We start from the raw sequence: 19,130 nt of genomic DNA on the forward strand, positions 1-19,130 counted from the left end.
TATAATGCTCCGTCCCCAGGTGGAACTGAGGTATGTTTGCGGACTCATATTGCTAGAATCCGGGTTTCGCTACCTATGGTGGTCAGAGTACAAATAGCCTATTGTGTAGCTTAATTCGAAAAACAACAAAGAAAAAATATATAGTTTTCTTCGTAAAAGGCGGATTGTTATATGGTGGCTCGTTACCTTATATTCAGCACCAGCTTGCTTTGCAAGTTGTCATGTAGATTGGATGACAGGATGATGGGGAGTATATTGAAGTAAATAAACGTAACGGGAATTTCTGTGAAACTCTGTATAAAGAACCAATACTCGCTCTCTGATTTGGAATATGCCTTTAAATTGGCTTTAACCTTTCAACCCATGATACTGTACTCTCTTCGCAAGTGTTTACCACTAACATTTGATTTTGAAGATTCGATTCGTTTATGACAGCTTTAATGGTTTGTTATATGAAAATGCGTAAAGTAAACGAAAGTTAGCGTACAACACAATTAAAATATGTTGCACAGACAAGCACCTGGAGAGCGTACAAATGGTAAAACGCACAGGTGCACAATGATGACGTTATTATAAATTATGAGTATGCTGAGCATGCGCAGTATATGTATATATGGTTTTTTCAACACATAATGTTATACATAGGTACAAGTGATTCTACTAATGCGTACAGGTAAACACAGGTGAAATAGTACTGTCTGTTTTCAAACCATTAACTCGTATTTAGACAATGCTTTATTTTTTAGTGTTGAACATTTACGAGAAACTTTGTTGTAATGAAAGACGTCTATAGTCGCATATGGCTGGTTAAAAGAATTTGAACACGATATTTCTTGCGGCTTAAAGGTTACAATAGTAAAAACAACTTCCTGGTCTTTATTGTGGAGGTAAGTTTTCAGTCCTAATTTCAATCTTTATGTTATACAAATGCAGGGCTTTCATCTGATGTGTAATTTGCAAATTCATTTTGAGCGAGTAAGTGATCCCAGAAGAAAAGCGGAAAGTATGTAAAACCCAATTTGTTCTTCGTTAAAAACAAAGCTTTACTCTCTGACATGTCGGCTGCTGATGAAATGGAAAAATAAGGGTTAAAATAGGTTATTCATGATAGCTTACTAGTAATGTAACTTATCATCGTGAATTGTGGTTATTATAATGGCTCTGTAATGATTAATTTCTTTGTTTCAGAATTTTGTGTAAAGTGTAATTTCGATTTTATAATATTTAGGGAAAAAAATTAGCCAACAACACCATCGCCAGTCCTTAAACCTTTCTTGTCTGATCGAATGGTGGGGTTTGATTATCACTCTTATAGCACACCCATTGCTTCAAATTCCGAAGTACGTTTTTTTTTTCAGCAACGGACTGCGAACCATAAATTTCATGAGTCAGGGCCAAGGCATGTCCATAATGGTTGCAATCCTATACTAACTTTCAGTAAAAGCTGAATAACAAGGTTAAAATGTGCTACTGCTAGAAACAAAACTTCGAATCAGCCTAAAGTACAGCCGGATTAATTTCAAACAGATTAACAGCCATGTAGGCGTTATGAGCTAACGATCAGTCTAACTTTCCGTTGGTAAAGGAGTAACCAAAAAGTTGGCTGTGGGTATTGTTGGACACGGGCTCGAATCACCGGCACACCAAACATGCTCGCCGTTTCAGCCGTGAGGGCGCTGTAATGTGATGGTCAGTCCCACTGTTCTTTAGTAAAAGAGTAGCCCAAGAGTTGGCAGTGGGTGGAGATGATTAGCTGCCTTCTCTTTAGTCTTACACTGCTAAATTAGGGACGGCTAACGCAGATTGCCCTCGTTAGCTTTGCGAGGAATTTAAAACAAACAAATCTCTCTAATCTATCACTTCAAAATTACAGTTGGCTTTGCGCGAAATTAAAAACAACAACAAACAAACGACTTTTTAAAGCTATTTTATTTGGGGGTACCTAGTGTAATAAGATTAACATTTGATAATATTAGATATTAACGTTTTTAACATTCTTGAAGTAAAATAATATGGATAAAGATATTAAAATTTATTTCCTGAATATAAGTATTATGGAAAATATCCATATTTTACTTGATAATTAAAAAGTGTAACTTTCACGTATTGAGTACACAGTCGTTATTATATTTCATATGATCTTCATTCGATGTTCGTGAATTTTATGACTAACGGCGAAAAACTCTTTAGAATGAGAGTCACAACATTTTAACGCTGTACTGACAGCTGGTTTCGTTCAGTGAGTTCCATTTCGTTGACGAAGTATTTATTCTAAACATGTTTCAATGTCATTACTAATAATCCCAGGCATGTTTCTTAGGTGGTATTGCATCAGTCTGCTGTTGGTAGCTGTTTCTTTAAAAATTTCAGTGAAAATACACACAGCAGAAGGAAAGGTTCAGTCTTGTATTGCGGCTACTCTTTCTTCCTTTTGATTAATTTAGGTGGTGTTAAAATAGAATAGAAAGAAGAAGAAAGAAAAACACTTAAGGTAGCTGTAGAAGATATAATACACATGAGATTCAGACAACGAAACGTGCAAGTACAAACGAGCTCAAAGAGGGTACTTGTTTTTGCTTGATCGAGAGCAAAGTCACATTGATCAGTGATGTCGAGAAACCCACTTGTTGAGAAATTTATATGTGAAAACCTTTGTGAACCTGACGATGACCGAAGAAGGTCGAAACGTTGTTCGCTCTTCTATGTAAAATATTTTCTCAACCCAAACGAGCCGTTTTTGCATATAAAAGTCACATTGAGCTATTTGCTGTATTCACTGAGTAGAATAGAACCTCGGATTTTAGCGATGTAAGTTCGTAGACTTACCCATGTCCCACCAAGGGGGCGTTATAATGTGTCGGTTAATCCCACTGTTCGTTGGTAAAAGAGTAGCCCAAGAGTTGGCGGTGGGTGTTGATGACTAGCTGCCTTCCCTCTAGTCTTACACTGCTAAATTAGGGACGTCTAGCGCAGATGGCCCTCGTGTAGCTTTGCGCGAAATTCAAAAAAACAAAACAAATTAATATCTACTTTAAAACTTTAGAGTCAGCTATAAAATATTTATAGACCAAATTTTCGTTGAATTATTTCAGCGGTTATCTGCAGGAGGAAAACTACAAGCCGTTATTTTTTGATGGGTCGGGCGTGTAGTATATATCATATCTATATCACAGTATATATCTATATCACACACGTTCATTTTACTGAAATTTACATTCAGTTACACTTGGTTGGCCCGGCATGGCCAGGTGGGTTAAGGCGTTCGACTCGTAATCTGAGGGTCGCGGGTTTGAATCCTGGTCGTACCAAACATGCTCGCCTTTTTGAGGCCCGGCATGGTCAGGTGGGTTAAGACGTTTGACTCGTAACCTGAGGGTCGGGGGTTTGAATCCCGGTAGCACCAAACATGCTTGTCCTTTCAGCAGTGCGGGCGTTATAAGTGATGATCAATTCCACTTGACCACTTGGTAAAAGAGTAGCCCATGAGTTGGCGGTGGGTGGTGATGACTAGCTGCTTTCCCTCTAGTCTTACACTGCTAAATTAGGGACAGCTAGCGCAGATAGCCCTTCAGTAGCTTTGCGCGAAATTCCAAAAACAAAAAACAAACAGTGACTTCATAGTGACTAAACCACTAACAGTGAGATTGTAGTGTAAGTCTGAAATATTTGTTTAAAAGGTATTTTTAGGTGAACGTTTCCCCTAATTACTGAGTAAAGTTTAGTCCGTGCCCCCAAAAAAATATCTTGATCAATCTTTCTTGAGATGGTATTATATGATTTTTGTTGTCGTATAAATTCACGTTTTTACTTTTAGGGTCAAACAAACAGATATTGAAAGAGGAATGCATCTGATCATCATAAAAAGAAATTAGGTTTAAAAAATTGAGATGTAGCTAGTACTAGCAATGTAACCGAATCTAGGAACTAAAAACTACAATAAGTTTTGATTCATAATTGAAATTGCTTTTCTGTTATGTTTTTTTTTTATTCCTGTTATTTGCTTCCTTTTTCCTACAGATTATATAGCGAGCAACAACCATCAATAATATAAAATCCATTGAACCAGTGATAATTATTCGAATAGGTCTGAGTAAGTTCTGAGTTTTGCCATGTTACATCTTTTTGGCATTTTGAAACATTTCCTCAAGAGACGCCCGGAAGTGATCGATAATGCCGTCTTCCGGTTACACTGGATGTTCACTTCTTCTTTATTAATGGTATTTAGTATAATGATCACAGCCAAGCAGTATGTTGGTCAACCGATCGCATGCATGGAGACGGATGATATCTCGGAAGAAGTGATGAACGCTTATTGTTGGATTCACACAACGTTTACTGTTCCAGAAGCTTTCCACAAAGAAGTTGGAGTCGAAGTTCCTTATCCTGGAATCCATAATTCTAGAAATGGATCACAGAAACATTACGCATATTACCAGTGGGTTTGCTTTGTGCTGTTCCTTCAAGCGCTACTTTTCTATACACCTTACTATATCTGGAAGATATGGGAAGGGGGTTTAATCACATCACTGTCAATGGGAATGAACGTGGCTGTGATTTCTGAAGAAGAGAAAATTAAGAAAAGAAAGATCTTGACTAACTACCTGTCAAAGCACAAAGGTATGCATAAGATCTATGCTCTCAAATACGTGCTTTGTGAGTGTCTGTGTCTAATAAATGTTGTTGGCCAAATGTGGCTCATGAATACATTCTTAGACGGTGAATTTTTTAGTTACGGAGTCAGAGTCGTCCAATTTGTACAGATGAATCAAGAAGAGAGAGTCGATCCGATGATTTTCATCTTTCCACGAATGACCAAATGTCGATTTCATCAGTTTGGTTACTCTGGAGACGTGCAGAAACACGATGTTTTATGTATTCTTCCTCTGAACATTGTCAACGAAAAAATATACATCTTTCTTTGGTTTTGGTTCATCATCCTTACGATTCTCACAGTTGTGGTTCTTATAAGTCGTATAGTTGTGCTTATATTTAGGCGACTGCGCTCAGGTGTTTTACAAAGTCGATGTCGTTTAGCGGCTCAAAATGACCTGCAGAGGATCTGTCACCACAGTGATTTTGGGGATTGGTTTCTTCTCTATATGCTGACAAAGAATATCGACCCTGTGGTGGTTCAAGAAGTAACATCGGAACTAGCAAACAACGAAAGGTGGTTTGCAGGAGAAGACACAGAAAACCTTGTTGTGTAGTAACTAGTACTAACAACTCCTCGATAAGCTAGAAACAGTCCAGCAATCAAACAATGTCCAACATCATTGGAACTTTGTGTTGTACTAACACGTGTTCCTTAAGAAGAGAGTACCCCAGTGGCACAGCGGTAACTCTCCTGACTTACACCGTCATAAAACGGGTTTCGATAACAGATGGTGTGCAGAGCAACGATAGCTCATTGTGTAGCTTTGTGCTTACTTCCAAGTAAATAAACATTAACAAAAGATACTCATAGGAGTGACACGTGAGAAGAGTTTGAATGTTTTAGGTATAGGAAGCATTAAATAGACATCAAATCTTGAAAGTACTCAGGCGGTCTGTTTCCTTCTGTAATATACTTTACATAATTGTATTCACTATATCACCCAACACAGTTGAAATGTTTATGGGTTACTTAAGAACAATAGATGATTAGAGATAAATTTAGTAAGAGTACCAAGGTTCCATTACACTGGAAGACCTAGTTTTATGAATTCATTAACAGTGGATTTGAACGTTTTCACAACTTTTAAAGTTTTGCCAAGGAGAAGTTATAAATTATACATAGGAAACCTCTCCTTTTAAGAAAGAGATTATTTATAGCTTAAAATAGAACGTTGGCGAGAACTTCATTAAGCATTCTTTCTAAGAATGTGTAACTTGTATTGACAAGTACAATACTTGAACAAATAGTATTAAAGTACGTTGACAAATGAATTAAGCAATCTGTTTCTCCAATTAAAAAAACCAACAAAAACGAATAATGATCGTTAATATTAATATATTGAAATGTTCTCAATATAATAAGTTTCAGAAACTTAATTTCAATTTAGCCTTATCAATTGTTTTATAATAAATATTTATAAGTGTACTTTAGTGTTATGTGTTATGAAATCAGGAAGAACGGTGTAGTTTGACAAGTGCTTTTCGGTTAAAACATATTCACAGGGATCTCTCCTACACGTTTGATTGTTGGAGTATAGCACAATCTTTCAGTATAATACACAGTGTATTTATTAATTAGTGAATTTAAAGTTGATATGTGTGAAGGTGTCATTTTCGACTATCTAGGTAGTGTCTCTGAGACATTTCAATATTATACAGTGTATTTTTTAGTTAATCATAAAGACATCACAAAATCATAACGTAACCTATAATAAAATCAAGAATTTCAACGGCTACTAGCATCGCTTTAAGGAGGGTCAATCATTTCAGCAGGTTGTTGGTGATACAATTACGGACAACTGTGGGGTTGTCACAAATATGTTTCTCTTTCAGAAGCGTTCCCCCTCCACAGTGGCACGTCTACGTAGTTACAATGCTAGAAACCGAGTTTCGATACCCTGGTAGTCAGAGCTAGTTCATTGTGAAGTTTTGTGCTGAACTACAAATGAACAAACATCTTCAGAATCATACGACAGGTTAGGCTTAATTTTCAATACCAGGAAAGTGTGTAAGAATATAAAGTAAATGCTAATCATTATTCGTAGAATCGTTTGAGACATATAAAAAATATTTAAACCACAGCATTCTGGATTTTTATTAAATCCATATATAGTACTATGTTCGGTTTCGTGGTGTTCGTTAATCAATATAAAGTTGGGAAATGAAAGTTTACTTTAGCCGAATTGTGTTAAAATAAAGATTGCAATTTGAAAGCTTTTCTCGATTAGAAGAAGTAATCTGATAGATTCGTACTTAGTGATTATATTATCATAGACTACTCCTATTAGTGAGAACTTTTGAAATATGTTTTTACACTAAGCAAACTTTGGACATTGAAGAAAAGTCTTCGATCTATATTGTACAACCATCATTTTAAAATAAATAGTGGCTCTGCGACCCATCGCATGGAATTTTACGAAGTAAATTTATTTTCATGCATTTCAAGGAATTTATTCCTTCTAGAACTTATGACTCTTTTGCATTTAAGAAACGAAAGTGTGTCTTATGAACATTCTTTCTACGTAGAGTGATATTCCTTAAAATCGAGTACGTGAAAAGGGTTAGTTATCCGCCACAACAAAAGCATACAAGTTTAGCCTCAGACTTTTCATAATTTGTCAAATAAGAAAATATAACTTTTACTTCGTATTTTCACTAAGTATTGTTGCTCATAATGTTTGTTTGAATATTTCCCGCATGGCTACATGACAGCTATATGTCGTAACCTTCCTTAATTTCTACACGACAGCTGTATGTCGTAACCTTCCTTAATTTACAATTAATTAACTTGTTTTGTAATTCAGTTCTCTACTTTTCTCTTCAAGCTTCGTTTCAAATGTTTGTAGATGAACATTAAGACGGTAACTTGTACACGAAACTAACGCTTGTTTAGGGTTATTCTGTGTTGTGACATGTGATACTTCTGCACTACATACAGGCCCGGCATGGTCAGGTGGTTAAAGCACTCGACTCGTAAGCTGAGGGTCTCAGGTTCAAATCCCCGCCACACCAAGCATGCTCGCCCTTTCAGCCGTGGGATCATTACAATATGACGGTCAATCCCACTAGTCTTTGGTAAAAGAGTAACCCAACAGTTGGCGGTGAGTGGTGGACTAGCTAACTTCCCTCTAGTCTTATACTGCTAAATTAGGGACGGCTAGGGTAAATAGCCCTCGTGTAGCTTTGCACGAAGTTCAAAAACAAAAAGTACGTATGTGTCATTCACGCCTGTTTCATAATGCCTGTACACTAAACTAGCCAACGTACCAGAAATACTACAAATATCGTGCATACTTCCTAGTAAATAACGTGTAAAATATATATATGGTCTCTTGAGCAATAATGAAAGTTTAAGGTTTGTTTTATTGGTAAAAAACGTAGAAACATGTTCTAGGTGATAGTTTGTTTTGGGTTGCTAATTGTGTAATTGAATGTAATAGTTTTGTTTGCTGGTTTGAGAACAGTGAATGTTCCACGTGAAACAAAGGCGTTAAAAGGATCTTTAAGTTACTACCGTATTTTACGCATTGTAAGACGCACTTTTTTCCTTGAAAAGTCTCCATGCGTCTTCCAAGACAAAAGTGATGGGTTAAAGCAAGAGTCTACTCAGGGTACAGCTCTACTCAGTAAAGCTCAGTGTCTACTCAAAACGGCCCCTCATGCAGATCGTAATCCAATCTCGTTACTTATGAATTACATGTATTTTCAATAGCATAAAATATTCAATTTACCTAATATTGTCGATTTACCGTGAATAATATAATGTATTTGATTGTATTTACTAAGTAGGTTGAAAAAAGTCAAGGCTGCATCAAGGTGTTGGTTGCTGAATCAAAATATTTTCTTAGAATTGTCTTTCCAAACTTAAATGTCTTCCATGATGTAGAGTCTTACAAGGCGTAAAATATGGTATATAAAGTATACTCATAAGACCACATGTTTTTATTTTTTATTTATGGTAGTTAATGAACAGCTAAAAATTGTAAGCTTTTAATGATGGTTTTATTTTTATTCAGTTTCATCTTACTCATTGAGAATCAACAAGTAAAGGTTCTTTTTGGGAAACATTTATCTCTCTTTTATTCGTTCGTCTAATTTTCACAGTTACTACGAATAAATAACTCGTTCTAACCCTCAAAATAACTTTGAAAGGTTATAAATATATTTTGAAATTTTACTTATTGATATTTTTGACAAATAAAAAGTTTTTAGTGACTTCACGAGTTTGTGTTTCGTAAGTGAAAGAGTTTTGTCATGATTTCTGTTCTTTACTATATATGTGTATTTAAAATAATTATACGGTATATTTTTAATCATTTTTTAAATCAGCCAATACTTTGGCAAGGGAGATAAAATTCTTTTTATGAGACTGTTTTTAAAATCAGTTACTAAATAAAAAACACATTTAGCATCAGAGATTATTATATACTGAAAAACTGTCTCGGTACGTTGTTAAAATTTCTTATTAGGTATGTAAAATTAAAAACTCGTTTTCGGAGCTTATAAAATTTTAACTGTTATTTGCAATTAGTTACGTAAAATATATTTTTTATTTATAACTTTACTTTTAAAAGATAGTTACAATAAGGTGTTTTTTCGTTTTTTGTAACTGACTTACGTAATGTGTGCTTACCAACATTTATTTTGCTTCTGATGAAGTACTGTTACCATTCAGAAAGCTAAGCAATCTGAAAGTCATGGGTTAGAATCCCCGTCCCACCAGACATGCTCGCCCTTTTATCCATGGGAACGTTATAATGTTAGGTCAATCCCACTATTCGTTAGTAAAAGTGTAGCCCAAGAGTTTGCTTGTGTGGCGATGACTAGCTGCCTTCTCTCTAGTCTTACACTGCTAAATTAGGGACGGTTAGCGCAGATAGGCCTCGTGCAGCTTTGCGCGAAATTTCAAAACAAACAAACAAAATAATCACCTTTTGTTCAACTGCGTATGTGTGGGTTTAGCGCGTTTTTCTTATTTTTTTCATTTCATTACATACAATAGGACTAGACCGACCAAACACCTAAGATGTTTTTAAGGTAAGCCAAACAGACGTATTTCTCGACACTATTTCAGTATTAATTCAGTATCTTTTTATACTTAATGATACCACCACGAGGGTAAGGAACGATTATCATTATTATCGCACAATTAATAAAAATAAGTCAAATGTACAGTTATCTTTATCATCATTTAATGATATCATCACGAGGGTTAACGAACGAGATTCATTATTATCACACAATTAATGGAAGTAAGCTAAATTAAGTCATTATTGATGAAATGTTTCTGTCTGTGAAGTTGTGGACCAAGAGTGTAAGAACAAAATAAATACTGTGCCTGTTTCCACTGATACGTGCTCAAACCTACTTGGTTTGGGTTGTTTTCAAATTCGTGCAAAGCTACACTAGGGCTATATGCGTCAGCCGTCCCATATTTTGAAATGTGAGATCAGAAGAAAGGCAGCTAGTCATTACCATCCACCGCTAAGTCTTGGGCTACTATTTTTACCAACGAATAATGGGATTGGCAGTCATATTATAACGCCCCCATTGGTTTAAGGGCGAACATGTTTGATGTGACGGGGATTCGAACCCGCGACCCTTAGACTATGAGTCGAGTGTTTTAACTACCTGGCCATTCCAGGCCGCAAACCTATTTGTACATCACACATATGTATAAAAGCGTAATATGGTATATATGCAACTGAACTTTTATGATTCTGTTTAAGAAACTAGTAACGATTATCAAGGAAACTTGAGTAAATGGTGAGGAACAATATTGAATAATTTCAACACACACTTCGCTTACTCTTAATCTAAACCATTATTTGACAAGTCTGTGTGAATCTCTGCTTACAGCTGGCGAACTACTGATTTGATTGTTGCTAATTCTAAAATGCATGTGTAAGGCCTTCTTAAATGCATCATATGGATTGATGTTTGGATATTACTCAATATGCCACCTCAAGGGGCTTCTATGTTTTCCTTGTTTGCTTTCCATGGGTGGTTTTCTACTTAAATTTTGCCGTGAGACAATCGGAGGTTGCCAGAAGCGATTGCCTCTCTTCTAATGGAAGTGAGGAGCATTGGATTGGAATTTTTGAGTTTACCACACACATGGGACGTTTTACTCAACCCAATAACCATTATCAGACTTCTAGTTTTTTAGGGCGGCGGGCATCTATAAATCCAATACCTGGCGATTTAAATCTGGGGGTGAAACTGCAGTACTTCGAGAATAGCCACTTGCACTGATCAGGTACACTATTCGGTACCCGATCAGTGCCCTGTTGAACTTGAGGGATACTGGGGCGACATGAAGAAAGAAAGAGTAATAGACGTGGGAGTCATTGTCGTTGGGTGGCTAAGTGTGTGTGTGTTTTTCTTATAGCAAAGTCACATTGGGCTATCTGCTGAGTCTACCAAGGGGAATCGAACCCCTGGTTGGTTGGCTAATCGAGCAGAAAGTTTTCTTGGTTAAGAAATAGGGAGCCATTGTTGTTGGTTAGCTAATCGAGCAGAAGTTTTTCCTTCGTTAAGAAATATTTGAAGGATTTGAATGGACTGGGAGAAATTATATCTCGGTTCGAACCTTCATCATCGCTGATGGAGGGGTGACGGAAGAAAAGAGAAGTTCTAGTAGGGCTCATCTGTAGCAACCTGCTGTGGTGACGGTAGATTTGCAGGGAGACAGTGAGTGGAAGCTTCGGATAAGGCGCTGGAGGACTTTGCATAGAAATGTTGGATCGGGAGACGACTGTGTCTGGGCGACAGGTGGCCTCTGGAAGTAGTAGCTTTTCAGCTCCGAAGTGGAAAAATCAAGAGAGCTTCCGCAGTGAAAGATGCATTCTGCTGTTTATTTCGGTGACAAAATTAATCAAGCATGTTGAATTTCCTGTTGTTGTTTTTATATGCTCAGGTGAACTGCATGTATTTTGGTCTGTGTCTTTTTCTATGACCAAGCGTATCTCATCCTTGGTAATGGATTGGTCGACGTTTCTAAAACTAAAAAAAAACTATATATAGGCTGAACTTGCTTTGGGGGGAGTTTGGAAATTCATGGATTTGGAATTAGTTCCATGGTTAGCTCAAATATTTTTGGTCTTTACAATACTTAAGTTGTAGTACGATACCTCCTTTTCGTAGTCTTCTAGTACTAACAGGGATTAGTTGGACTTCAGGCTTAGACTGGTCAGCGAATTCCAATAGTTTCTAGAAGAAAATTCAATTAGTAGTCGGTAACTCATCACTGGCGGTATAGACGTCGTCTTAAGTTATAATAACAGTCTTAATAGCTTACAAGTTGTATCAAACTTTGTCATGGATTTCGATTTGAAAAACCCTTTGTTTACGTACAGATTTCCATCGATGATACTGCACCCATCTTTATGGCTGCTCTGTGAGTTCTGTCCACTTATAAATGCTGAACTGATAGACTGACTGTAATGAATCCTAGCATGTATCCTTATGTTTCCTGGGGATTGACATATGGTAGTCAGAAGTCAGAGCTGATCAACATTATGCCATCCCGTGGACCTTTATTTCCTCTCCGTGCGATCAGTTGAACGTCAACTAGTATTAATTATTAGACTAAAGGAGTTATATTATGTAACTATTTCAAATTTCTTCCTACAATTATAAAACCTTTTCCTTTCCAGTTGAAAGATATACAGTCTTAACAAAAATGTTTACATATTTTTGTAACAAATAAGACCATTATTAATGAGATAGCGCAGATACCCCTCGTGTAGCTTTGCGCGAAATTCAAAACAAACAAACAAACATTATTAAGATGGAAAACAAATACACTTATCACGGTCAAAGCGAGAAATACATGTTATATTAAACATCTAAATGTTTTGTGTTTTTTTTGCTAAATGAGACAGGTTATATGGGTATCACGAACAGTTTATCAGAACAGAAATAAATTTTATCACACATCTGTAAAAAATGTGTAATTTAGCATTTTAATTATCACAATAAAATCTTACCAAAACATCAGATTATTATAAATGATTTATATAACCTTACATCATTTTATGTTTAAAATTCAGTTCTCAGTTGGTCCTTTTCGTACAGTCATAAACTTCACAAGGCAATATGGCATACATTTAATGAAATTAATATGTAATACACCATGACTTTACCCCAACTTGTAACTAGAAAATGCTGCAACGCAGCTACAGTTACTAGTTTAGGATCGTAGTTAGCAATGTTTAGGCTCAGTTCTGCCCAACATTTCTAAATTGGATTATAATTTGGTGATTTTTCTGGCCATGGCAATCGAGACAATCCCATACAACTCGTGCGTTGTGAACAGTATCGTTGTCCTGGAACACAAAGTTATTATCAAATATTGCTTTAGCATATAGCAAAAATATCCTCTCCATGTAATGCCTGTAGAACGCGCCATTGAGTTTCCCTGGAGAATATGAAAAGCAGCTTTTCTATCATGATAAATAGCTGCCCAGACATATACTGAACCACCTCTTTTGTGTTTCCTGTGGTAAACACTTACATGCTGTCCAGGTAAAGGACGAAGACGAATTCTACTCTCAGTTTTAACCACCCGGAAACAGAACCAATCTGAAAAGAGCATATGTTGCCAGTGTCATAACTATATGTGATAGTAGTGAATTCTGGTTAATATTAGTTAACAGATAATCTTTGTGAAATAACAGTCTCCTATTCACTGTTCTTCAAGATACTCTAGAATGAACATGTTCATACTATTCATGTCGTAATACCTTCTTTCGGCCTTCACTTGTTAACCTGATCAAAGTATCTAATTGTTATCTTCCACAAGATTTTCCCGGTACAACGTCTCCTTTAGTCAAATCGCGTTTAAAGATTCTGGATACGTTGACCTAATGTTCTGGCAGTGCCCGTTTGTTTCATATCATTTCTGAACAGTCGAACAATTTGATGCCCTAAAACTGTTGACACGTGACGAGGCACGACTGACACTATAACAAGTATAGAGAAAATTTCAGAACAAAGCGTTAATTTGTTTCGAAAAGGATTATACCAAAAACACATCGCTTTATTCAAAACAGGTTTATATGTGTGGTTTGACAAACAAATGCTAAGAAGAACTTATACAGACCAGAATAACAACTCGTACATGTTTTTCAGATCATATGCTACCTTTTCAACTACTCTTTGGCTATTTACTCAATAACCACTCCATACATGTAGAAAATACCACCAATACATAATAGTGTGCAAATATTTTGGCCCAAAATGTATCATATTAACGAAACGTAAAATAATTTCAACTCACAAAATTCCCAAATACACAAAATTAGAATGGAATAGTTATATGTAATATGGTATTATAATGAAGTAAAAAAAATATGTGGTTTCTATCTTCTGTGTGTATGCCTGCAGATGGCGACACTAACCAATTTTTGCGACTAACAACTGCAAAGCACGAGGTAAACGTTGACGGCTTTGAATAACAACAAACATGAAACTCAATGTATCATCTCATCTTTTCGTAAACCAAGATTAGTTTAGTACAAAGGATTAGCAATTTATGCATGCTTCTGTAGTTGTATTTTCAGTTTGTTTATGAGTAATATAATTCTAATATAAAATACTGGAAGCATTGTATCGTTACAGGTCGTAGTTTATCAAATTATGTTTATAGTAAACTCGTTCAGAAATTAATACTAATATTCGCCTCTAATGAAATAAAAAATATATTTATTATTGCGAATATAAATATTTTGATTAAATATCTAATGTAGTTTTATTTCATCACTTATAAATGAGAATTAACTTCAATGCACCAGTTTATAGTTGAGATTTCTAGTTTATATAAAATACACTATCATCATTGCTTTGTAAATAATTTCTGCAATTTGAAGCACAATTTATGTTTATAACAGTATACTGATTTAGTTTAAACATTATGCTAAACATAAAGAGCAAAAACATTAAAGCGGCTACCCAACAGTTTAATGAACTGAAGAATAAATAAAGTTTCGATATTGAAAGATTTTGTTTGTTTGGAATTTCGCGTAAAGCTACACGAGGGCTGTGCGCGCTAGCCGTCCCTAATTTAGCAGTGTAAGACTAGAGAGAAGGCAGCTAGTCATCACTACCCACCGCCAACTCTTGGACTACTCTTTTACCAACGAATAGTGAGATTGATCGACATATTATAACGCTCCCATGGCTAAAACGGCGAAGATGTTTGGTGTGACGGGTATTCGAATTACGAGATCACGAGTTGAACATCCTAACCACTTTGCCATGCTTGGTCCATTGAAGGATTAACACTTGGAAGAAACATAATTAAAAGTGTCCAGCATTAAAAAAAAAAAAGTATTAATTACGTGTAAGCGTGTGAAATCGTACGTATACGTAACTTAAAGATTAAAATGGTTACACAGAAGTTACGACTACTGAGATTATACTAGCTGTGACCCACAAAAATATTAGCATTTGTTTTCACGCTCTTCGCTAGAATTTGTTTTAATTCTATAATATTCACGTACGGCAATTAAGTAACGCTTTCTTGTAGGCATTATGTGTTAGATAGAATGATAAACCTTAGCCTATATGAAAAACAAATTACGTAAACAAATAAACAAAATCACAAAGACGTTACTCTAATTAATAAGACAACACGTACGTAATTGTATTTAATAAAACTTAAAAAAATATGTTATGTTAATGTTATATATAATAGTTTAAAGAGTATGAACAGATAAGAATGTTCAGTGTACGATATAGTTTTACGACTTTAAGCAAATAAGCTGTAAAATCTAATAATAAAATTTGTACTAAAGAAAAAGGTAGCTCTAAAATGTGTTTACAGCAGTCTTTGTAACAAACCGAAGCTAAGTAATTGCAAAGTAAGGTGAATATAAAGTCATAACAAAGGCAAACTTAGCTACTCACGCAGAAACGTTGGAATGCGCATTCACAAGATAATAAACATATAGTTTTGCAATTACTGCGCATGCGAATTTTAGACTTAATTAGGCCAAAATGTACAATATAAATTGTATTTAATATAATTTTCGTTGTAAAGGAAATCAATCACACGCAGATTAAGTGTTGCTTATGTGAAGTACTTTGCAAATATAAAACAATTTGAAATCAAAACCAGTCGTCATGTGATGATTATGACATTGCGCCATCGTGTTTCACACTTGTTGAATTTAAAAGTTTGACTTAGCAAAAGATGTAAGGTGGTTTCTGAATAGAAAATTTAATATTTAATTTGGAATTCTCAAAAAATGACCGTTATAATAACATAAGATTTGTAGAATTTTGATCGAGAAATTTATAAGTTCTGTGGAGTCAAAAGTAAGCATATTATTTATATAGATAGCATTGAAATGTCAAGATAGTTAACTAAAAAATAAAGAAATATATATAAATCACACTTTTTCTCGTAAATGTATCCAAGTACTGAAATTTCAACTCAATATATATATATATGTACCTTACGTATGTAAAAAGTACCACTAACGAACTAATAATTCGTCAGCTTAAAACTAAACTTAGAATAAATCATTTTCTTGACGGTTGTTTCGATTATTGAGCAATTAAACCTGTTACACGAACAAATACAGTTAGTAGGCTTAATCGAAAACTATTTAATAGGGAATTATTATATTTATACTAACCCTATCTACTTGGTTATAAAGTTAACAGGCCTAACAAAAGATTGATTAATGGAGTGTTACAATATCCATAATAATCGTATATTTATTATTAGAGTCGCTCACTTCGCTTATTGTCAGTGCATCGCGATTGTAGTTATATCTAATCCATTCGTAGATTCCTTTCAATATTAAAAAGTACCATTAACTGATTAAAAAATGAATCATTTGTCTGCTTAAGCCTGACCTTAAATCATTTGATTTACAGGTATTTACATTACTGAGCACGCAATGTTACGCTCGAAGAAATACAGTTAACAGGCCTAATCGAAAACTAATTACTATCCAACTGTAATATTTATAATATCGTTATGTAATCGATCAGCTACGTTTTTACTATAAAGTCAGTAGGCCTAACCAAAAACTTGTAAACAAAGAACTATAATTTTTGTAGTAATTCTGTTTAATCGATGATCAACATGGTTATTATAATGTTGATAAGCCTAATCATCAGAAACTAATTATTATAGAACTAAGACTATTTACAATAATCATATATTTATAATTAGCGTGGCTTACCTAACCTACAGCGACAACAGTAGTTATAAGCCATGTACAGATTAGATACAGTATTAAGGAATTGCCCCTATTCATTGAATCATTTATTTGCTTAATCCTTAGCTTAGAATAAGTAATTTTATTCACGGGGATTTAGGTTACTGAACATATAACCGTGATACTTTTAAGCAAATAGACTTACTAGGCCTAATAGAAAACTAATTATTAGTGAACTACAGTATTTATAATCCCATATAATTGACCATCTACGTGGTTATTATATTATGGGCCTAATCGAAATTGGAATTAATAAAGAACTATAGCATTTATAACTATGTTATATTTATAATTAGTGTGGCTCAACTAATATATTGTAAATAACTGTAATATTTATAATAGCCCCATGAAATGTATGTTCCTCGTGGTTTAAAGTTAGTAGTTCTTATGGAAAGACTAATTAATAGAGGACTATAATATTTATATTAGTTCTGATTATGAGGGTAAGGGTATAGATCTGGTGTATCTGGATTTTTAGTAAGTTTTTACACACAAAAGGTGCTACATAAAAGGCTCCTAAAATGATCCCTTAGATGTGGGGGACAAGTTAGCTAATTGGATAAAAGAGTAGCTGGATGGATGAAAGAAGGGGGGGGTGTTATAAGTGAAGTTCAGTGAAACTGGATTAATGTCATGCGTGAAGCATCTCAGGGCTTGGTATGAGGACCTTTGCTCTTTCTGATTTACATAAATGACAAAGATGAATGAATGGTCAATAATTTTTTAAACATTTGTTGATTATATCAAGGTCTTGGATTTTGCTAACTGTGAAGAGGATACCGCTTCTTTGCAAAATGATTTAGATCATTTACTGAGTAGGGCAAATAAATGACAAATGGGTTTTAATGATAATAAGTGCTATATAATGCACAGGGGATTATCATAGTTTAAATCGTGAGTATAATTGGATGGAATTAACTTTAACAGTGTCTTGAAAGAAATGGATAATGGTTGATCAGTTTTTTAAGCTGTCCAAGCTGTGTGCAAATAGGATTTTAAGTTGTACCTACAGAAACATTAAATACAAGTCGAAAGAGGTTATAATTTCACAGTTCAGGCCACTAGTTAGGATACAGTTGGAGTACTATGCTCAGTCTCAGGTTCTTACTTTAGAAAGAACATTGAATAATTTGAAAGGGTTCAGAAAATGGTTACTAGAATGGTGCCTGGGATAAAGGGGTTATGATAAGAGATGAGATTGAGATATTTGAAATTGTTTTCTCATGAAAAACTAAGTCTTACAGGGGGCCTGATTGAGATATTTAAGATTGTAAAGGGAATTGATAGCTCTGATGTATCATCTTTTTTTTTCATACTTGACGGTGAGAATACTAGGGCTAGGGGACACAAGTATAAATTTGGCAAGGTAAGTGTCATTTTCAGCTAAAAGAGTTTTATTTTTCTAACAGGTGGTTGACCTCTGGAATGGTTTGTCTTCGCATGTTGTGGCAGCAGTATATTTAAGTGAGTTTAAGAGAAAGTTTGGTAACCATATGAATGATAAGGGCCAGCTTTAAGATTTTTATTCTATTTGTATATTTTGTAACTTATATATTTAACAGTTTTTGTTTAGTTTAGAAAACGGGACAACTGAGATGGATCAATATTTCCCTCGCTATATCTAACCAATATGTTTTATGTTAAGAATTCTGATATCTATAATAACATCATATAATAGCTCATATACTCGGTTACTATAAAATTAGAAGACCTAATTGAAAATTAATTAATAGAAAACTGTACTATGTATAATAACCCTATGTAATCGATGATCTACCACATTATTATGAAGTTAGTAAGCCTAATCAAAAGCAAATTAATGAAGAACTATAATATTCATAATAATACTAAGTTTATAAACTTAGTATGAGTTACTTCTTCTACTGTTACGATTGTAGTAATAAACCATGCACAGATTAAGTACCACATTAAAAAAAAATTACTACTAGTAAACTCATTTTATTGACGGTTATTTTTGTTATTACGCTCTAAAACCTATTGATCAGAAATAAATAAATAAGTTTGGTGGAGTCAAGTTACCATATAAAAAAGAACGAACAGAATACATCGTAATATCGTATTATTTTAAACCATAATACACATATGTCTATTTACTATTAGATTAAAAAGTAAGTTTAAATGAATTATATTTCGAAACGTGTAAAATATTTGTAAAACGAGTTACGTTTAGGTTGTTTTCATGTAATCACGATTAGAACTTTGTTTAAACGGAGTTTGAGT

The 19,130-nt window shown here is 34.6% G+C and overlaps 1 pseudogene across 1 annotated transcript; it reads left to right on the top strand.

Moving 5' to 3' along the window:
- Positions 1 to 678: 678 nt before the first annotated feature.
- LOC143242905 (innexin shaking-B pseudogene) lies at positions 679 to 8,868 on the top strand (annotated as a pseudogene). Its single transcript, XR_013023408.1, has 2 exons — positions 679 to 887; positions 4,018 to 8,868. The product of XR_013023408.1 is annotated as an innexin shaking-B pseudogene (transcript).
- Positions 8,869 to 19,130: the final 10,262 nt, after the last annotated feature.

Source organism: Tachypleus tridentatus, chromosome 2 (assembly GCF_004210375.1).
Source record: "Tachypleus tridentatus isolate NWPU-2018 chromosome 2, ASM421037v1, whole genome shotgun sequence".
Lineage (NCBI taxonomy): Eukaryota > Metazoa > Arthropoda > Merostomata > Xiphosura > Limulidae > Tachypleus > Tachypleus tridentatus.